This window comes from Palaemon carinicauda, chromosome 6 (assembly GCF_036898095.1).
Source record: "Palaemon carinicauda isolate YSFRI2023 chromosome 6, ASM3689809v2, whole genome shotgun sequence".
Lineage (NCBI taxonomy): Eukaryota > Metazoa > Arthropoda > Malacostraca > Decapoda > Palaemonidae > Palaemon > Palaemon carinicauda.
In genome coordinates this window covers 127,159,535-127,183,006 of record NC_090730.1, presented here as the reverse complement: position 1 = coordinate 127,183,006, position 23,472 = coordinate 127,159,535, and the positions used below count along the sequence as shown (strand labels likewise).

The window sequence follows — 23,472 nt, the reverse complement described above, 5'->3', positions numbered from 1 at the left end:
GCAATCTGCACCCCGAACAGAATTAACACTTCGAAGGGGTCAAGTGGCAAGAAAAAGAAGAACGAGAAAGAAAGGAGAGCCGCTAGCAAGGCACCTCTACTATCTCGCTTCGAATGCGTGGATACTGCTGCTGACGACGCCATCTGTATTCACTTCGCTCAAAATCCGCTTTTTTGGGCTTAGGCCATGTCGTCCTGATGGAAGTATACTAGAGCATTACTGTATCTGTGGATTCTCAAAACGTGCCGTACTCTCAAGAAGGTATTTCCCGGTCAGCCTAGACCTAGAGACCTAAGATGTTACCGTCATACATCTTTTCATCTAAACATAGACTGTTAAGAGCTTCCTGCCCCCTACAGGGAAGAGTCATACAAGACTCTGGAAAAGTCTTGAAGAGTACATATACCTATGTATGAATAAGAGACAAGCCAATATAGTGATCTCACTCTATATTATGTAAAGCAAAGTTTATAAAAGAACTGCTGTGTCGATATGAAATACCGACAAGCTCCCCGTTCGACTACTGGGTTGGACAAAGGTTTATATCAGGGTAGGAAGAAAACCTGTACATCTGCCACCATCCCTTTAGGGCATGAAGTCCTCCCACTAGGGGAAAGCATAAACCAATGAAAGTTGCTTGCAGAAAGGAACAATCTATTAGAATTATTCATGTTAAAATTATACATAGTTTACGTAATGCTAAACCATTTTCGAGTAAAATGACACAGGCGAATGAGAAGCAAGGTTCACAAGAACTAGTTTATTGACAATCAATAAAATGAAAGATTAATCAACAATTATACATGTATAAGAAGAGGATAACCAACAAATAATCATAAGGATCATAGTAAGCAGAAAAATTATTTCTTAAAGAAAAAACATTAGCACCACTTTTAATGAGATATTAAAATTATATGTCTGTCTTACTATTGTCACACTGGCGTTGAAACACTTGGCACACGTGTCTGCCCTTATGCTAGGTTTACCTTTGATTATGGAACAGTCAACGTCGGCACCTTAGTGCCCTAACACATAGTCTGTAGAACAGTCTATGACTAGACACCCACCCTAGAATTAATCATCCCAATTAATTTCACTGTTCCTTGCAGAGTTAAACTTGCTTCTCATAGTGTCTAAAGAAAGCTCTGAAAGACTTCCAGCCAGTTTATGAGCGAAGATGTCAAAATCCGTATTATTAAAGAAATTTATGGATGAGGCAACTTTCCTCGGATCGTGACCTGTAGGTGTACTATCAGGATCCGCCCTGCGAATGAAATAGGTGATTTTCATCCTTAGTTGTTTCAGAGATAAATTAGAGCCTGATGTTTCTCCCATAAACAGCTGGCCTCCCCTAAAGTCAGACCTTTAGGCATTCCACTGGACATAAGAGATGCATCATCTTTCAGAGGGCACATTCTCCAGGGACCCCACCTGTTGGTGGGTAGCTCGTTCTTGGCAAGAAACATTGGGTCTGGAAAAAGGTTGTTCTCCCCCTTCTAAGAACTGAACACGACCTTCCTCTCTCGAGAGGGCTACTATTTCATTAACTCTAGCTCCCGAAGCGAGTGCAAACAAATATAACTTTTTGGGACAAATCCTTTAAAGCACACTCCTCGTTGTTCATCAGCGAAGCAAAATAAAGAACTTTATCCAGAGACCATGAAATGTGCTTCGGAGGTGCTGATGGTCTGAGCCTAGCACAGGCCTTCGGAATTTTGTTAAAAATGTTGTTAGAGAGGTCAACCTGGAAGGCATATAAAATGGGTCTTGTCAAGGCGGACTTACACGTTGATATCGTGTTGGCTGCTAAGCCTTGACCATGGAGGTGGATGAAGAATGATAAGCAGAAGTCCGTCAAGATCTTTTGTGGTTTCTTCGCCTTGACAAAGGACACCCACTTCCTCCATGATGACTCATATTGTCTTCTGGTGGATTTGCACTTATATTCCTCTAAAAAGTCTATACTGTCTTTTGAGATCCCGAAACGTTTTCTCACCGCTGGGGAGAGAAAATCATGAGCTGCTTGTTTCGGGTATTCAGTGATGAAGCACAGACAGTCGACTTCTGAACTCGCTGGGTCAAAACTGGATCCGGAAGTGGTGGAAACTTCAGCCGTAGTTCCAATGCCAGAGGGAATCATACATTGTTCGGCCACTTGTGAGCCACTATTGCCGCTATTCCCTTGAAAGATCTGTTTGTTGAAGACCCTCAATAGAAGGTTGTGAGGAGGGAACAGGTAAATCCTGGACCATCTGTTCTAGTCGAGGGACATCGCGTCCACTGCTTCCGCTAGGGGATCCTCGTACAGGGACATGTAGAGAGGTAACTTCTTGTTGTCTTTCATCGCAAAGAGGTCTATCTGCAGTTCTGGGACTAGACTCAAGATGAAGGAAAACTAACCTGCGTCTAGGGACCATTCTGACTTGATTGGTGTGAACCTAGTTAGTGCGTCTGCCATCACATTGCGGACTCCTCGAAGGTGAACTGCTGACAAGTGCCATTTCATCTTTTCCGCTAGCCGGAAGATGGCCAACATCACTTGGTTGAGTGAAGGTGACCTCGATCCTTGTCGATTCAGGCATATCGCTGTCTAGTACCAACCTTGTGTTGATTGAGCAGCGAGAGGAGACTTTCTTCAATGTAAGAAGTACTGCCATGGCTTCCAGAAAGTTTGTGAAATTTCTTTAATAGGTTGGACTAGGTTCCTTGGGCCTTCCTCCGGTGAGAATGACCTCCCCATCCCTCCCTTGAGGTGTCAGTGTGAATTGTCATAGAGGGGGGAGGTGGCTAGAGAAGCACAGATTTCTTCAGTTGTTTGACTTGGGACCATGGCCTGAGAAGAGTACGTAGACGAGACGGTACTGGCCTTATCAGATCTCTTCACGCGGTTGATGCATAATTCTTCCAAACTCCGGTTGCATCCTTTAGCTGTGCTCTTAGCACTGGGTCAGTTACTGAGGCAAACTGGAGAGAACCCAGCACACACTCCTGTTCACGTCTTGATATTCTTTCGGAATCCAGAAGTCTCTTGACAGAACCCGCTATTTCCTTCTTTGCGGGGATGGGGAGTTGGTGTGACATTAGGTCCCAGTGGATTCCCAGCCACTGGAACTTTTGAGATGGAGAAAGCAGACTCTTTTTCTGTTGATCTTGAAGCCTAGATGTTCCAGGAACTGGATCACCTGTAGGGAAGCTTGCATGCACTCTGTCTTGGATGCTGCCCACACCAGCCAGTCGTCCAGGTAGGCGACTACTTGGTTTCCTTTTAGGCGTAATTGTTTGAGAGCTGCGTTCGCCAGCTTCGTGAAGATCCTTGGGGCTAAGTTTAGCCCGAATGGCATGGCTTTGAAGGCGTAGAGTCTTCGATGTAGCTTGAATCCTAGGTAGGGGGAGAGTCGACGGCTGATTGGAATGTGCCAATAAGCGTCTGACAAGTCTATGGAGACGGTAAATGCCCGTTTGGGCAATAAGGTCCTTATGTTTTTTAGTGTTAGCATCTTGAACTTTTCACTATGAACTTGTTGAGTGGCGACAAGTCCAGAATGACTCTTGAGTTTTTCTGAGTCCTCCTTGGGAACACAAAACAGCCTCCCTTGGAATTTGATGGACTTTACCTTTCGGATTACTCTTTTCTTCAAGAGTTCTCGAATGTACTCTTCCAGAACGGGGTTGGAGTGTTGGAAGAATCGTGGGCACGGAGGTGGAGTGCTTAGCCAGCTCCAACCCAGTCCATTCTTGAGTAGGCTGTGGGCCCAGGGATCGAAGGTCCAACGATCCCGAAAAAGATGGTCTCCCTCCTACCGGTAGCATTTCACTTTTGTTGCTGTTGACCTGAGGCCTTGCCTCTTTGACCACAACCTCCCCTGAATCCCCTTCCCCTTGAGGGGCGTCTAGACGAACCTCTGGCTGATCCTCTAGCTCTTGCTCGAAAGGTAGTAGACTGCCCTTCGAATGCTGGGTTAAATGCCGGAGACTGTGTAGTCACGGCTTGGGGTACCCACTGGTACGTGGCAGGGGTTTGTGCCACCATTTGGGGCACTGCGGTCAAAGGAAGTTGTTGCTGCTAATGTCTGAATGGCTTGGCTGGCCGAGAGGGTAGCCTAGGCTTCTTAGTCTTCCTATTTGGTTGGGGACCCTCATCCGGGGAAGACTTTAGTTCAAGAGATAGGCCCCACTTCTGGAGAAGGTTTCTATTCTCAGCGGAGGCCTTATCCACTACCTCTTTGACCGCTTCACTAGGGAAGAGGTCTTTGCCTCAAATGCAGGAGGAGATTAGTTTCCTTGGCTCGTGCCTCACCGCAGCCGAGGCGAACACAAACTCCCTACAAGCCCTATTAGCTTTCACGAAGCTGTAAAGGTTCTTCGTCACTGTGGCTAGATGCATCTTGGCAACTACCATAAACATTTCATGAGCCTTGGGGTCACTTGCCATAGTCACCAGAGTCGTTTGCAGACACATTGAGGCGGCAAGTCTTTTCTTTTGTCTCTTGCTCCCTACACAAGAGAAAGTCAGACAGCTTTGGGAGGTCTTCACTGAACTGACGTCCGGCAATATCGGCCTCCAACTTCCGACTGAGAAGGTAAGATGGACGTCCTTCCAGTCTTTCTGGTCCATGGTTAAGGCCAAGGACATGGGTTTACACTCCTCTAAGGAGGGGCATGGTTTACCTGCCTCGACCGGTTTCAAGACAGTCTAGTAGGAGAGGCCACAAAGGAAGGGTGCTTCTTACTCAAAGCGGGTACCTTTAAGTTTATGAAGCCCCTCTCTTTCAGCGAGATTGACAGCAAGGTTTGAGCTTCAGCATAGTAAAAAACTATGACCTACTTTGGCTCTGTCTCTTCCTATGAGGCTGGTTCCTTCCTAAGGCAGACATAGCAGTCCGGGTACGACTCCTTGCTGGGCCAGAATTCCACCACCTCGAGGGGGACTGAGCCCAGTCTCTCCGAGATGACTATCTTTCCCGTCGTCATAGGCATGTGCTCGGCATACCTCCAAGGGTTGGTGTCCAAGCATAAGGGAAGGTCCTTCATGTTGAGCTGCTTCTGGGGCCCACGTGATGCTGTAAGTCTTCGCATCTCCAACTTCATTGCAGCTGCCTTCTCGTTATTTTCTTTCTGATCAGCTGGATCATTTCAACGATGGAAGAAAGGGTCTTTGCCAGATATTCTGGAAAAGCGGACGATGTTGAGGGAACAGGTTCAGGGGCCTGAACCGGGATAGCCGACTCCTCGTCGAATTCCTCCTCTTCATTATCCGGAGCCTGGGTCAGCTCCTCTTCCTGGTCTTCTGCCAGAAGGTCTTTTTCAGTGTACTCAGACACCTCAGACATCTTATCGTCCAGTAGGATGTCTTTCAGAGCGTCAGACTTCAGAATCCACCGGGATCTGAACCAACGGTATCTCCGCTTGAGGCTGGGGAATCACTGCATCCGCCGATGCTTTGGGGAAAAGGTAAGCCCTCATCTTCTCGCTTGGAAGATAGGGGCCAGAAGTGTTCTTTTGGAAGCCCCTTACCCAGGCTCGAAGCTTCTCCCTTGCTGCGTCCCTTGACTCCGTCGACTTAGGGGTGTCAAACGCCTCGGTAATCAGGTTAGTGCAAATAGTACATACCTGCGGGTCCCAATACCAGAGATCACCTTTGGAGACTGCGCATGCTGCGTGCCTCCTACACAAGTCATGTCCGCAGAAGTTCTTGCTGCAGACGTTGTAGAATAAACTCCCACACTTCGGATGGTCCTCATGTAAAGAGAAGAAAATTCCATAAGTATCAAGTGAACTACGTATCACTGGATAACTAATGTAAGTATACATAGCTTAAAGTAACTAAGCTAGAAAGGACAGAAGGAAAGACACACACTTGTATTTCCTGCCCGTCAATTGCTGTAACCTTCCAGATAATAAAATTTATGGTTATTCCATTCTAGGGTAACCGATAGGTATTTCCAGAGGAAAATAGGTGTAGCTCACACCAAATAAGTAATTTTAAAATACTGGATATTTAATAAAGAAAAAACTTTCTTCATCTGTATGGTTTCACCAAAAGGCTGTACAAGACAACACAAGAGTAGTAGAAAACTTAGCGTTGTAATATATTCTATACCATAGTTTTCTCAATGCAGTATATCCCATACTGTAGAAATACTGGCTACTGCCAGCCGGCACGTACCTTAAATTAGTTCCAAAGTATACAACTGGTATAATGTGTGTGCCGGCCGCTACCCGTGGCGGCCGGCAGATCTTATGGTGTGCTTCTATTGCCGGCCGGCAAGAGTATGCTACCAATGCCGGCCGGCAGTAGAAAAGAACCAGAGAAATTCCAACTGCCCAGCTGCCGGCCACTCAGGTCGGCAGCCGGGCTAGGGTACAAACACTAAAAGAGAAACAGAATGGATGTAGGGATAAGAGACGGCACTGCCTCATAGCCCGGCAACCAGAAAGAGTGAACATAAGGAAGGGGAGAAAGTAAATAAAGGCTTCCATCTATCCAATGCCACCTGTCTCTACATACAGAAATGGATGAGAGACCAAGGGAGGTCTGGGGAACACACTATAGAAAATAGGCAAGGGACAGAGTCAGCTCCACATCCTAACCTATGCTAGGTACAGATGTAGAACGACGGACAGAGATGCAATGGCTAGGCCAATACTAAAGGAAAGAGTTGGAAGGGGGAAGAGGGTCCTGCAAACTCTGCTCTAGTAAAAGACCACCCCGCAGCCAAGAAAGCTCATCCTAGCCTAGGGGGAATCCTAGGAGGGAGGCCGGCAAAACTTGCCATCTCCCTCAAGAACTAAATTAAGGTTTGGTGTTGTTATCCACAGGAAAGAAGGATCTTATCCTTCAAACCGAGAACAACCACACTGGACTAGTCTGCTATATCACAAAAAGAAGGAATCATCTCGTTCAGAAACCTTCAAAAGTGGTCTTGGGAGGCTAAGCCTCCTGTGTCTGCCCTAGGCCTAGCAAAGGAATGCATTCTCTATGCTAGAAAGAAACAGACCCAGACTAAGAACTCTGATGTCCTGCCCCCTCCTGAAGCCAGATTTACTGGAAACAGGAAAGAACAGAAACTCCCTAATATAGTTATATCTAAATACTAATTCAGATAAACCATTAGTGTTAAACCCAAGCCTTAAACAGAGGGAAAAGGGATTGCACCAAGTCTCCGAGGAGAAGAGAGCAACCGGGGAGTGTGAGAAAGTATACTAGGGCCCCATAGGCAACTAGCCTAGGCGAGAAGAGAATCGATTACCTAAATCACCAAAACTCTCCGTATACTATCTTGGAAGAAATATCAACAATCTTATATGTATAAAACTGCCTAAAGCTTCAATAAATTTTTAAAAACACACAATCTGAATATCATGCATGAAAGCACTAGGGCCAAACGTCTAGGCTACAAGGCCTAGCGTAGGCTAGGATCGGTAAAACATTCGCCGAAATGGAAATACTAATAGCATCATATAAAGAATTCCTATGTAGAGCTAAATAGCTAAAATTATTAAAGCAAAAGGGCTGGGAACTTCGCTCTGGCTAGCTAAATGACTCGTGCATGGCGAGCGACAGCGTCCAGGACGCCTCCGGTAGGCAACAGCTCTTGTAACAAAAATATCGCTATCGAATTATCTTAAAATCACCAAGAGCTCACATTTATACATAATAGAGATAATACTCAATTTTCCAGAGGCAGAAGAAGCTGGAGAAAGCATCATGAGGTTGAAAATAATCCAAGATAAGCGAGTAACACAGGGAAAACAGTAGTTGAGCTACGCGAAAAGGAATAGAGATGGCGCCGTCGGCAGCGCTATGCATACATTCGAAGCGAGATAGGAGAGGTGCCTTGCTAGCGGCTCTCCTTTCTTTCTCGTTTTTCGTTTTCTTGCCACTTGACCCCTTCGAAGTGTTAATTCTGTTCGGGGTGCAGATTGCTATGTGGCGTGTCAAGAATCCGTCCTCTAATATTACGCAATATCCCTGGTTCATTTAATGAGGGATATTCGCTCCAGGAGTTACAATTCTGGGTACCTTTAGGTAAATTCTCTGGGAATATCACCGTAGTCAAATATACCCAAGGTAGCTACCCTATAGGAACTTCCATCAGCATGACATGGCCTGAGCCCAAAAAATCTATTTTTCAAGATGTTTTGTTTTTTTACAACAGCGTTTAGGGTTAAAATTGGTCTTAACACGTGACGGTTTACTTGAATTTAATAGGATTTATCTTTCCAAGGTATTTGCTTTCCTCGGGAATTTTGATTGCATTTGACTTGCATTGTTTTACGTGATATCTTGTTAGATGCAGAGACTAGTTACTGAAATTAGTAAATTCAGGTATTTTTTTACTGACAAATTTATTGAAGTTTTCACAAAATTAGTGAGGATGAAGTCGAACCGTTATAATTTCGTACAAGAAGCGATTGAAGAGGAATTTGAATTAATGCAGTGTCAATATTTGTTTGAAGTTTATATATATAACCTTTGGGATTTAAATGCTTTCAATTTTGTGAAAATTGTCTCGGCAGCTTAATACACAAGAAGTGTGTTCTTTTTACCAGGTGTTTTAGCCATAGTTTGTGGGTAAGCAAACTGAGAGAATCTTTATGAATAAATTGGGATATATTCGGTACTTTTTTTTAATGAGGCCCATTTGCAATGACTCGCAGCGGAGCCCTTTTAGCTCGGAAAAGTTTCCTGTTATCTCATTGGTTGGAATTATCTTACCCAACCAATCGGCGATCAGGAAACATTTCAGAGCTAAAAGGGCAATCCTGCGAGGCTGTGGAAATCTGCCTCCCTAAAAAGAATGTTTTATAGTTGTAATAGAAATTTAGTATTTCAATAATGCTGTTATTACCTTAAAAACATTAATTGGTAGACATGAAAAGGATTAGCATATTTCTCCCTGGTAATAAATGTCTTAAAATAGTCTGTAGTGGTCGATATATTTGCACATACTGATGAATTTTCTTTTCCGAATTTCAATGACCATACTGACTGATGTACTGAAGCTTGAACGATGATCTCGATGCATACGTTGAAGTGAATGTTTTAAAAGGAAGATGTCATTCAGCTGAAGTTGTGCAAATTAAGAATATTTTCGTGGAAATTAATCCAAAATTCAAAATCTTCAATATTGGTAGGTAGATAAAACCTTACTTGACCTTTGTTTAGCTTTATGGTTATGCAAATAAAAATTTTGAAAAATTCAAATTAAACCTTTAAAGCATGAAAATTTACGTTTTCGTTAAAATTTGAAATTAAAATTTGGTCTGATTTTAAGTTGGAAGTCATTCCAGGTGAATTTGTTTATATATTTTCTAATTACTTGGCTTAAACTTTAATATCAGGTGGTACAGTAATAGGGAAATCTAATCCATTAGAAACAGGAACGTGAAAAATATATTCATTAAGTACCCGGCTCAAGTAAAAGGAAATTTCGCAGCCTTTTCAAACCTTTTGTAATGCAGTGGATTAGCAACAGCTGCATTTTTGTTGTTTTATAGATTTAGTAAGTTACTTTAGTGTTTTGAATTCTTAATTTTGATTCGTTAAATATTTCCCTGTCACTCAAGGAAAGATTGATTATTTAAAGAATGCCCTTAACGCATAAGATACAATTTATGAAAGTGCTTGCATGATATGAGCAAGATTGTGAATGTTTAACTTGTAAGATTGTGAATTTGTATAATATGAGATTATGAATGTGTAACTTAAAAGATTGTGAATTTGTATAACCTATGAAATTTTTCATGTAACTTATTTTTCAGATTCTTCAGATGTTCAGCTTCATGCAAAAGGAATGGTTGAAACTACGGTTTTTCAATTGGGTAGAAGGACAATTACAATATATCTCTTATGAAAGGTAAGCGAGAGAGGGGAATTGGTAATACTTTTCATAAAAATCCATAATTATTTTTTGTATTAAAAACTTAATCCTCATCCAAAAAGATATAAATATTTTTATTTTATAGTTTAACAAATATTGCTTAATACTTCCTAGGTAGATTAGGCCTACATCTGACAAAGGGATTAATCGATTCGATATATACACTATATGCTTTTTCTTCCAGGTGTGTTTGAAACTGGAAAAGAAAGGAATTACAAAAAAAGCTGCACGATAAAAAGCCAACAGTAAAGAAATACTTAGAGAAGTCAAGAATGAAATGACCAGGAAATGATGCAAAATACTCCAAAAAACCTGTGAAACTCATCAATAAACGTCTGTAGTAAAAATACTTTGTCCACATTACATGTAAACTATAGGTGTTTAATATTAGAATATATCAAATAGCCATTTTCCTATTAATACTGCCATTTGAGTTTTTCAATTCAAAATTGCAATATCATCATTTTCATACCAGGCTTTCGTGTCCCTTCTGAGCTTGTCTTTAAGCATTTTTTTTTAAAGTAATGGGCTATATTTTAATCTTACCTGCTGTACTCGTCATTTTTTTCTGCCCGTTGCGTTATCTTTTGTTAGTTCTTTTTCGTACTGCATTTTCCTGGAGTTTTCTTTTGCGTTCTTAGTTTCCTTCTTGTCTTGTTACTTCGTAAACTCTTGGTTTCTTGAGGCTGTGGTTACGCAATTATGATTATTGATTTTGGTTGATTTCTTTCAATTGCGGGTTAGGTCGAATAATTTCTGGTTAACCACACGACTGTGCAGATTTGTAATTGTTTTAATTTTCCAGCAGTTTTGGTGACCTTTTGCACCTGAATTTCGAGACTTCTTTCGAATAAAGCTTTCTTTTCTACACTTAATTTCCCAGAATTTTATGGATTTTTCCTTACACTTGTGGCAGGTTTCATCATGAAGTCTTATAGTTTTAGATGGTTTTCACAAGCATATACATAGTTTTTATTCCCAGTATTCTTCATAGTCCTATAATTTTTATAATTTCGTGTCTTTGGTAATCTCAGAAATCAAATTTTCTCGTGCAATCAAATTTTCTCGTGCAAAATTCTTGTTTACTTTTGGATATTATGAAATATATTTTCGATTGGTATAAATCCTGATAGAGTTTGTTAAATTTTTTAGGGATTTTAACTTAGAAATGATTAACCTGAAATAATTTTCCTGCAATTTGGCATGTCATTGGAAAAAAAGCTTCTAATTTTTCTTATTTGTTTCCACAAATGACACTTGGATTATGAAATTTTATTTACTTATTTTTTTTTTTTCTAAATATGTTGATTTTTACATGAACCCGTCTAAATTTCCGGCTATTTTGGAAGATTATTTTTTTACATTTTCATCATGTTTTGTGAATGACGTACGTCAAGTTATTAGTTTTCTGTGTCTAAACGTGTGTACTTGACAAAACATATCTTATGCGTTGAGGCTGATTTTGGTCTGAAAAACGAAGTTATTTGCTTTAAAGACCTTTACTGATCTATTTAGATAACTATGGAATTTTTGGTTACATCTGACATTGTGATTGCTTTAGAGTAAATTTAGATGTAAATGCTACCTTACAAAATCGGTTAATAAAAACCGTTAGTTAATGACTCTAGCTAATGGCTTTTATTACAAAGTTTCTTAAATTGGTGAGGATGATTTCAACTGAAAAGTTACATTTTGATTTCAGAGGGTTCAAGTTTGGCAACTATCCATCAAGGAGCTTAATCTTAATATTAATGAAAGACACGCTAAAGAAATTTTTAAAAGGAAGATTTCATTCAGCTGAAGTTGAGTAAAATAAGTGATTATTTACGTGGATATCAACCCCAAATCCAAAATCTTCAGTACTGGAAGGTCGATATAACTTTACTTGGACTTTGTTTAGCTTTATGGCTATTATGCAAAGGAAAAGTGGGAGGTGGATAAAGCTTTACTTGACCTTTTAGCTTTATGGCTGTTATGCAAATAAAATTTTGAAATAGTTCAAATTGAACTTTTAAAACATGAAAACTGAAGTTTGTTCAAATTGGGAATTAAAATTTGTTCTTGATTTCAAATTGGGGAGGTAATTCCCTGTTTTTTGTTTTAATTTCTAAATTACTTGGCTGCAACTTAGATATCAGATGATACAGTAATGAGGCAATATAATTCATTAGACAAACATAATAAATGAATAATTTATTCGTTAGGTACCCGGCTCAAGTAAAAGGAAATTTTGCAGCCTTGTAAAACTTTTTGTAATGCAGTGGATTAGCAACAGCTGCATTGTTGTTTTATAGATTCAATAAGTTACTTTAGAGTTTTAAATTCTTAATTTTGATTCGTTGGATATTTGCCTGTCACTCAAGGAAAGATTGATTATTTACCGATACAATTTATGAAAGTGCTAGTATGATATGCGCATGATTGTGAATTTGTATAATTTGAGATTGTGAATGTGTAAAAATTAACAAGACTGAATATGTATAACCTAAAAAAATTTGAATATATAAAACTTAGTTTTTCAGATTCTTCAGATGTTCAGCTTCATGCAAAAGTGGTTGAGACTACGATTTTTCAATGGGTAGAAGGACAATTACAATATATCTCTTATGAAAGGTAAGCGAGAGAGGGGAATTAGTAATACACTTTTCATGAAAATCCATAATTATTTTTTGTATTAAACTTTATTCTCATCCAAAAAGATATAAAATATTTTGATTTAATAGTTTAACAAATATTGCTTGATACTTCCTAGGTAGATTAGACCATGTACACTATATGATTTTTCTAACAGGTGTGTTTGAAACTGGAAAAGAAAGGAATTACAAACAAGCTGAACGATAAAATGCCAACAGTAAAGAAAGACTTAGAGAACTCAAGAATGAAATGACCAGGAAATGATGCAAAATACTACAAAAACCTAACTCATCAATAAACGTCTGTAGTAGAAATACTTTGTCCACATTACAAGTTACCGTAGGTGTTTAGTATTTGAATACATTAAATAGCCATTTTCCTATTATTACTGCCGTTTGATTTTTCTTAATGTAAAAAATTACAATATCTTCTTTTTCATACCAGGCTCTCGTGTCTCTTCTGAGCTTGTCTTTCAGCACTTTTTATTTTTTTTTTTTTTTTTCGTCTTGCCTGGTGTACTCATCATTTTGTATGCCTATTGCGTTGTCTTGTAATGTAGCTCTTTCGTACTGCTCTTTCCTAGAGTTTTCTTCTGGTCTGGTCTCTTCATAAACTCTTGGTTTCGCGAGGCTGTGGTTACTCAATTGTGATTATTGATTTTGGTTTGTTTCTTTCAGTTGCGGGTTGGGTCGAGAGATTTTTGTTAACGTTCCTACACGATTGCGCAGATTCTCAATAGTTATAATTTTCCAGCAGTTTTGGTGACCTTTCGCAAATGAATATCTATTGACTTCTTTAGAATAGTTTTCCTTTCTACACTTAATTCCCCAGGATTTGTATGGAATTTAATCTTGACTTCTTATTATTTTTTCCACAAGCATGTAGTTTGTATTCCCAGTATTCTTCCTATTTCTACAAAAGTATCTTTATAAATTCATCTTTGGTAATCTTAGGAATCAAATTTTCTCGTTCAAAATTCTTACATTTTTTTTTACATTTAGATATTATGAAATATATTTTCGATTAGTATAAATCCTGATAGTATTTTAAAAAGTTAAATTTGTAGTGATTTTAACTTTGAAATAGTTTTCCTGCAATTCGATATGTCAATAGGAAATGTATTGAATCTTTCTCTTAATTTCCACAAATGACTTGGATTTTGAATCTGTACATGAAAGGGTTTGAATTTCCGGCGATTTTGGAAGATTATTTTGACACTTTCAATCTTGGTTTTTGTTACACTGACGTTTTTCAGGTATTAGTTTTCTAGTCCTGAAAGTCTGTGCTTAACAAAATATATCTTATGCGTTTGAGGCTGATTTTAGTCTTAAAACGTGGTTATCTACTTGTAAGACCTTTTTATTGATCTATTTAGATAACGGGAATTTTGATTACATTTGAAAAGTGATTCGTTAGTGTAAATTTAGATGCAAATACTATCTAATAAAATTGGTTAATATAACGTGTTGTTAGTCTAGCTAATGGCTTTTATTAAGTATCAATTTGGTGAGGAAGATTTCAATTGAAAATTGTTGTATTCTGATTTAGGGTTCAACTTTGGCAACTATCCATCAGGGAGCCTAATCTCAATATCAATGAGACACTTTTTGAGGAATTTCATGTGAAACTATTGAAAAATGTTCTCAATTCTATATGTATGACTATTGAAAATCCTCTTCAATGTCTCATGGTCTGTTGAGGTGAAAATTTCAGCTTCATACATTAGTTGGTGTTTATTAGGTACTTTGGTAATGGAATTTAGGTGTTCAAGTTGAATAGAAAGAGACTTAAAAATTATCTTAGGATATTTTGACAGGCTGGTAATATTATGTTGGTTTTGCCGTCTTGGCATGTATGAAAATTAACTTATTTAAAGGTTGCACAAGATTTTGCTTGATATGATACATCAATGCTCTTTCTTTGTCAGGTTTTAAGGTGACCTTAATAACAAGAGGTGTTCATACGGAAACGATAAGCACAGCATATTGTACCAGAGGAATCTTCAGATTCTTAACTTTTGAAAGACTATTCGGGTATATTTGTGGAATGACATTGAAGAGTAATTCGCAGCCATTTCACCGGTTAAACTGAGACATCGGTAATAAAGTAAGTGGACAAAGCCTTTTAACTTTAACTTCGTTAGCTGTGGGTGTAATTTGCAAATGTTATTTTTTTTCCTTTAATACAAAATTGTAAACTAAATGTAGGATACATCAATTAGGAAACCATAATATATAATACATAAAAAGTGCGGGGGAGCTTGTTTATAAAACACAAGTTTTAAATCTGATATTAAGTTTACTTGTTTTACAAACTACATGCTTTATGAATCGTGGATTCCCCACCCCTTTAGCTAAAAGTATAGCATTTTTATTTGTATGTATAAATTCAAATTTTAGTAAAGATGTTAGCTTCGTATAAGTGTGACTTGGCTAAGGGGATATAAAGCTTTTAAAATTCCATCCTTAATGCATGACTTTGAAATCAAGTGGCAGTAAAAATAGTACTAAAAGGAGTTAGATTCTAAAACTTAAAATTTTAAGCCAATTCTGACATTTAATTTAACGTAACTTAATTTTCTCTTCCTCAGTACGGTCGTCAGTCAAAAACCTTGAGGATATGTCAACAGGAAAGCAGCAGTACCATACAATACGGAAGAAAAACTATGTAATATGCGTGGGAAGAAGACTTTATTATAGAAGCATTACAAAAAGGCACAAGTGGTAGTTTACTTGTGCCTTTTAAGTAAACTGCTAGTCTTCAGTTATGTTATTAAATAAATAGAAAATCTTATACTAAATCTTTATACTACTGTGTTATTTTTCCCCATCTTATTTTTCCCCTCTTCCTTGATTTCTTCGATTCTCTTTCTTCTGAAGCACAAGTGTTGATAGCTGAGGTAGTTTGAGTTTCTTAGATCTTTCACTCCACTCCTTGGATGGGGCAGCAGAAAACCTGAAAAGAAATCATGGAAATTCTCAGTTTAGTACGTCCAACTCTATGATTTGTTGTCACTTATCTTTCACGCATTCAGAAAGGTAAATTTGTTTTTAAATCATAATTTGCAGTCTATTTTTTAAATGGAGCTACTTTCTTGTATTGTTCAGTGTATATACATAAACACAAGCAGCGCCCATATAAAAATAGCCAGCAAATGTCAATTTATAAAAAGTTATGTCTAAAAGTAGCCAACTTGAAAGATTAATTATTTTATAAATTGTAATTTTTCCGGCTACTTTTTATATATGGGCGCTGCTTGTTTTTTATAGTGTAACACCGAACAAAATACAAAAGCAGCTCCATTATAAAATAGACTGCAAATTGACGATTTAAAAACAAATTTACCTTCTAAAAGTACCTAACGTGAAAGATTAGTGACAAATCATAGATTGAAAAGCACGTTCAAGATAAAAAACCTAAAAAGCAATTTACAAAGAACACTAGTCCACAGATTCAAGCATCAAAGGTAAAAGGGACGCTTAAATGAGAAATCATAGTCGGTATTATATGGATAATGTTAAAAGTGCTATAAACTCGATCATTCAAAAGGCCTTATTTTCTTGAATAAATTAAAATCATAAAATCAGAAATATGCTATTCCACGCACTCAGTACTGTAATCGGCAACACTGAGCTCTCGCTAACTTCAAACATTTTAAGCATTACTCACAATATCATTGTGCATCTAAACTAAAATATATCTTATCCAGTTAAGCTCAAAACTTTAGAACTACAGGAAAGAATAACTTGCCTATAAAGGCTATATAAAATTAATTCTGAATCTCCCTAGACATTAAACGCAAAATCTTTAAAGACATTGAAAAATACTCCACCTAACTAAAGCTAAGAGCTATAAAACTGATAAATGGGGCCCGGCTAAATCTATTTGATCCAAAAGTATTTTCCTCTATTCTTATAGCGGAGTTGTCAAAGTCGTTAAATTTAACACCACTTAAAAAAAACTATAACACTATTTTATTAGTAGTTTGCTTTAACACAAACACTTAAAATACAAATAATATAACTCCTTTCATAACCTCAAATAACTAAAATCAGCCTAACAAAAAATACAAATAATATAACTCCTTTCATAAGCTCAAATAACTAAAATCATCCTAATAATCTTACAATCAGAAAATTTTAGCAACCATAGCTGTTAAATTAAAAGTCGAAGAATCTTAAATTTGGCAACCAACCCCCAAATTTTACCTTAGCAACCAAAACCCAAATTTTATCTATCTCCATTATGTAACTAGACTCTTATGGAAGTTGTACAGGCATCTTTGCACTTTATAGATATTTACCAGTTATCCAAAATCTAAATATTTAACCTAATTAAAACTTAGGACTGATCGCTACTCAGGTGGGATAGAAAACCTAAAAAATTGGTTTCAAAATCTATGGAAATTGAACAGTTACTCAAGACCTCGATCTTAAGATTTTGAAATTGGTGAGAAAACAAAGCAAAATTTACTAATAAAATCACAATACCCCCAAAAAATAACGAACCGTAAAATTTACGCTAATGAATAAAGACACTAAATTACTATAAAGAAAATACGCATAGGTTATATTTAAATTTAAAACCTATCCAATAAACTCCTTTCGAAAATCCTATCAATTTTCAAGAGAAATTACTTTAAAGTTTCTCAGTGCACCGGATGTTACCGAATTACAGTTCACAAGATGTGTTGAACGCTTCAATTATAGAATACTAAAAATTACGATACAAGAATTTTATGTTTTAAGTGTTGGACTAAATACTCAACACCAAAAATTTTACTGATTTAAAGCATTATAAGATTAGTGTTTCTAATGATTACCCCAAGCAATATGCTTACTAAATAGGTAAAAGTCCAACGTTCAGAACGTGAAGGCTTTAGCCATTAAGACCTTGGCAGATTCAAGACATTAAGCCGGTTAAAAAGGATCCGATAGTAGGAATTTTATTAAATTTGATTACAATTGACATTATGGTAAAACTAAATTGTATATCTCGCCTTTGGTTTATAGAAAAACTAAATCGTTCGTTACTAAACACTACTTTTGAGGTTAACCGGCATCTTCCAGCAATTACGAATCCTAGCTCTGTCTTCCAGATATAGATAACATCAAAACATCCCTATACAAAACTGCTAGTCAATTTCCAAAAACAAAAAACATTCCAACACAAACTTACTAACTAGAAAAACCCTGAACAACAGACCTTTAAAAATCAAGCTTACCGTCATAGCACAAGCCCATAAGATGGCGACCTTCACAGGAACCGCAGATCCTAAAGTAAAATTCAAACACGGTATACAAATAACTTGTGTTGCTAGACCAAGGTGTGTATAATGTCTAGACCCCAACACGCACTGACATTGCTTCCCGATTACTTACCGTTTACAGTTACGTCTTGCCGGCTTTCTTCCAAGTTTCAACCAATCAGAGACAAAGAAGGAGAAAACGACTCCTGATTGGTCGAGAGACTAACAAGGAATCTTCAGGAAAACAATTACTTTCAAGAGGCGTTACGCCACCTCTTGGAAAACCAGCGACATCTGTTGGTTGCACAATAAACAATGAAAAAGAAAGTATTCAATATCTAATAAGAAAACAATTCGTTATCTTAAAGGATACCCTTATACGGAATAATAAAAAAAAAAAAATTCTTAGTGTATCATTTCCAATTCAAAATTCACTATGGAATAGACAGTGTTTGTTGATCTAAATAGCGCATTGGGTATCATGTACAATATTCATGACAAATTTTTCATCAATTTCAAAGTTAACCAATTATTCAACTAATAATTTTCTGATGTTCTAAAAGACATTTTACAATTTTCGATCGGAAAATAATGATTTCATATTCCTTTGTGCCTTTATTCATGTTCATATTGTTATATTTCTAATTTCTAATTTATTTTTCTGTTCATTATTCCGAAACCAAAGGTCTTTCCCTATATTAGTCCCTTAGACTTGAAGACTTTTGGTTCTCTAAGTATGTTTGAACTTTGAACTCTATCTTGAAATAATTATAATGATAATGCTAATAATAACGATAATGATCATAATAGATGATGATAATAAATCAGATAAAAATTAACCACGATTTAGATTAAAAGACGTTTTTAACCCTTTCGTTACCTTAACCTTGACCTTTGGCCTAATCACTCCGCAAATCTAATCAATTGTCCTTGGATCATGGCAAATCATTCAACATAATTTCATGAGATTTGGTTAAATAGTTTCCGAGTTATGAAAATCACAAACATAAATGAACTAGGGTAATGACATCACTATATCATGTTGTAAATCACAAGATAGGCAATTGACTTATATATATTTTGGTACTAGTTTCCTCCAAAATCAGAAAAATAAGCAACGATACGGCAAAAGACATTTTTTGACCTTTTCATGACCTTGACCTTGACTTTTTACCCAATCCATCCCAAAATCTACTCAAATTCTCTTTGGTTTATGGCCAATCATCCTGCAAAATTTCATTAGATCTGTCAAATAGCTTTTGATTTATTTAAATCACAATAACACAGACAGACATACAAAGGTGAAAATATCCTAAGCCAAGCATGTTTACTAATTCGAACTCAAATTCAGGCAATTTATTGATATAACTAGAACGAGTACTTACTTGACTTAAAAGTCCATTGGAGTGACTGAGGAAGCACTGGAATATTTGCGAAGCTACTTAACGAACAGGAACACTATTGTAGAAGTTTCTGGAAACCGATCTAGTGAGAGAATTCTTATGAAAGGTGTACCACAGGGTAGTGTTCTGGGCCCTATCTTGTTCAACATATATAATATTGAGCTATCACATATCTTGAAAAACAAAAAAGTGGGCTTTAAACTATATGCAGATGATACTCAGTTCTACCTTTCAATTTCAACAACACAAGATACAAAGAAGAAAATTGATGAGATAATGACTGAAATAAAAACATGGATGCAGAGGAAAAAGCTTAAATTAAATGATGATAAAACAGAATGTATGTTATTTTGCACAAAGGTGGCTTTGAAGAACTGCCAGTTATTTCAAAGTATAAAAATTGGTGACACTGATGTTACGATTGTGCCTGTTGTGAAAAATTTGGGTGTACTGATAGATTGTAATTAGTCAATGAGGGATCAAATAGTGAATACAGTGAAAGTGTGTAACTATCGCCTGAGAAACATAGCATTTAATAGAAAATATTTAACAGAGGGCAGTACAAAAATTTTAGTGATGAGTCACGTAATATCAAGGCTTGATTATTGCAATTCTCTGTACTATAAATTGCCCAATACACTACTAAGAAAGCTTCAAAATGTGCAAAACTGGGCGGCTAGACTGATAAAAGGCATTAAATTTCGGGAGAGCATGACTCCTGCACTGATTGATCTGCATTGGTTACCTGTTAAGGCTAGAATTTAATTTAAGATTTGTTTGTTGACTTACAAGGCACTCACTAGTGATAAGCCTAAATATCTTCGTGATTGCTTGGTCCCCTACCCTCAAGCTACTAGCGCTGCTCTAAGAGTTAGACATGCTGATGACCCATATAGACTATTCTAAATTAGTGTGAATCATGCAATAGGAGGAAGAACTTTTTGTTATGCTGCACCGAGACACTTCAACGACCTTCCACTTGATGTCAAGAATGGCAAGAAAAACCTAGACTTATCTCTTTGGAAAGTGTTATAATAGTGATCAGAAAACTATTAAGCCTGAATACAAATGCTAGCGAATAACTGAAAAGATACAGAGCAAAATATAAACTGGAAAAAATTATTTTCACACATCAAGGCCTGCCTGAACAAACTTAGTGTCTGATGGAAGGCGAGAAATAAACCCCCAAAAGTAAAAGTAAAGTAAACGCCCATGGCTCCTGTGAAACACGGCATTTATCACCATACCAAGACAATGGGCCCCCAGTGTTTGCCCGATTCAGACGTCTGGCACTGGATTGTTTGGCAGCCGCTTAACACAACGTTCTCTGAAATGGAAGAAAAGGGTCTCTGCCTAAAGGCCTCAAAACCATGGTTGTCACTCTCGCACATAGAGCTCAAGAAAGATGGCTCTACATCAGTGGGGGGATTACAGGCGTCAGAACGTGCAGACAACCAGATCACTACCCCCTCTCAAACATAGCCAACGTGACCACCTGCTTGCACAAAGTGAAGGTTTTCTCCACTCGCCCTTCTGAAGGGGTATTAACAGGCGCCCATGAACCATTAGACGTCCCCAAGACCGCCATCACCATCCCCTTCGGTACATAAATTTTCATCCTCCTGTTTTAGCCTAGGTAATGCTGGGGCCACTTTTCAAAGTCTCGTGGACAATATCTTAGGGAACCTCCCCTTCCAAGTATGTTATACAGATGACATACAAGTGTTCTATTCCTCCAAAGAGGAACACCATCATCTCCGCATCATGCTAGACCGCCTACAACAGAACATTCTTTGTAGTCTGGCAAGACTATTGTACCTTTGGCGTCAAAAGTAGTATCGTTCTTGGGGCACTGCATCACTCCTGAAAGGGTCCACCCCTCCCCGAGAATGTATTAGCAATTTAGAACTCTCCCTACACTCGTCCATCAAAGTACTGCAAGAATTCTTGGGGATTATTAACTATGATCACAGTTCCCTGTCAGCCATTGCCACCACTCTTGGCCCCCTCTACCCCTCCCTCAAGGGTAAGCCAAAGACCTTCAAGAAATGACCTTCTGCAACACAATGAATACCCTATCAACTAATCTGCTCTCACTTACCAGAGCCACATGCATCTCAACTCTTCTCCACGCCAGTGATGTTGCTATTGAGGTATGTCATTAAGCAGGTGGTAAACTCACCCCACCCATCGGTCTTCAGTACGAAATTTTCCTATGCTGAAATCTGGCTACTATACCTTTTAAAACAAATTGCTGGCGGTGCATTTAGCAGTCTGTCACTTTTGCCACTTCTTGGAAGGTACGCCCTTTTCATTCACACAGACCACATGCATATGGTGCACACCTTCTCACACTAGTCGGATGCCTGGTTCGCCCGTCAATGCAGATTTATCTCAACTGTGGCTGAATACTAATGTACCCTTCAACACAACCATTGCCTTTTCAAGAAATATTGGCTACCATTTACCTGGGATTGGGTTACAATAACTTGGCAGAAGCCCAATGAAGAGATCCAGAGTTCCAAGCATGTAGGACATCCTGCATATCCCTCTGTTGGGAGGATGTCCCTCTCCACGACACCAACGCTGCCACCCTCTGACGTCAGTTCTGGTAAACTAAACACTTTGTAGGTCAGGCAATGACATCTTTGCAGTCTTTAGCCACCATAGAGCACAGCTCTCGTTACTACGGTTGTATGGAAAAACCTATATCGAACTTGCTCGCTGCCTCTACACTTCAGAGGTCGCCCGAAACAAACAAGCTGTTCTGTGTGGATGGAGCCCTATTCAATAGCTTGTTTAAACTTCAATTACTTTATCTCAGGACTTTATATATGGTTCATATACCAGAACTCTTGTGTTAATTTGTCACAAAGATGAAAATAATTTTGTTGTGGTGTATAGTCACAGATAAGCAGTAACAAATTTCCATTAAGTACTGTACCTTCAATATGTCCATAGTGGGTTATTCAAGCTACAATGCAAGTAACAAATTCTTCATACGGCTTTTATCATTAGGTTCTGAAGCCAGTTTGAAAGAATGAGGTTAATAAGTGCCCTCATGAATATTTAGGTTCTTAGAATAGAAAATGATTGCTTCACAGGTCTGTATTATAGGCCTTTTTTTCTTAATCTAGCCGGGAGGCCTCATACGCGTTGTCAACCTTAAATAAAATGTTCTTAATCCTATTTTCTTTTTCTTCAAAATCTAACTTTCCTTTCGTAATCTAAACCATCACTAGTAATATGGTAGGAATTTGTGCCATTTACGGCTCTGTTTATAAACTAGTTTGTTATTCCAGAACTCCAGTGTCGCACAGCCTATTTAAAGTGACCTGCTGTACAGTCTACTACTACCCACGCGTTTTTCAAACAATATTTGCTTAAATATATAGTTGTAACCAGCATTTTATCAAAGTAAAACAAAGGCATGAATAACATAAGTAATCATTTGTAGACGAACCTCTTTATAAAATTAAATTTTTGATAATGTTTGGATTAAAATTGAAATTGGTGAATAGCAGCTGAAAAAGTCAAATGGAATTAATATTTAAAGTTAAACATAAGAATCAGTATGTATGCAGGAAAAATTTTCCATATTTTTGAAGTGCCAAAATAGTTACTCTGAAAGATTTAACCAATACTTTTTCTAATAAAGTTAAAGTATAAAAAAGGTTATAGGAGTCTTAAAGTTAACTTTAATTCAAAGGCTTTAATGGTACGTACTAATTATAAAAAGGAGGAATTTCAGTGAAAAATCTTAAAAATATTTATAGACTCAAATTGACCCTCAAAGAATGAAGGCAAAAAATTAAGACTACAATCAAACATTATGTATGCGAAGACCATAAAAGTGTAAAAGTTGATAAAAGATACAAAAAATTAAAAAAATAAATATATACAGATAGTTGCGGGGTAACTGGAAAATCCTTAGACACTAGGTAATATAAGGTTATGGAATAAACAGTTTGGGCAACTTAAATTTTCTTGAATAATATATTGAAAACCATTTTAGCATTATATTAGCAACAATACAATGTAAGCCTACATACTACAGAGTATTTTAAACCAAAATTTAACCTCTATTAAGAATTATTTCAAAATTGCACACAATTGACAGTCTTACTGTAAATCAACACTACTACTGAATGTTTTAAATCTATTTACAATAGCAAAACCGGCAAGTTATTTAAGTTTGAATTTTTGGGAATAAAAAATATATACATTAAAATAAATTTGAGCATAAAAATTTAACTAAAATAAAATCTTAGCATTGCAAAGCAAGCAATAAAAAAAACGCCAA

At 37.4% G+C, this 23,472-nt stretch overlaps 1 long non-coding RNA gene across 3 annotated transcripts in view; it reads left to right on the top strand.

Annotated features, from left to right (window-relative positions):
- LOC137642647 (uncharacterized) overlaps nucleotides 1-15,173 on the top strand; it is a 35,349-nt gene extending 20,176 nt beyond the window's left edge. Inside the window, exons 1-7 of one of the 3 annotated variants that reach the window (XR_011044830.1) lie at nucleotides 8,980-9,134; nucleotides 9,766-9,860; nucleotides 10,069-10,217; nucleotides 12,407-12,497; nucleotides 12,676-12,818; nucleotides 14,446-14,624; nucleotides 15,109-15,173. This is a non-coding gene — a long non-coding RNA (uncharacterized lncRNA). Of the gene's footprint in view, nucleotides 1-8,979; nucleotides 9,135-9,765; nucleotides 9,861-10,068; nucleotides 10,218-12,406; nucleotides 12,498-12,675; nucleotides 12,858-14,445; nucleotides 14,625-15,108 lie in introns of those variants that run through there. The other 2 variants (XR_011044828.1, XR_011044829.1) reach the window with 2 other exon arrangements.
- Nucleotides 15,174-23,472: the final 8,299 nt, after the last annotated feature.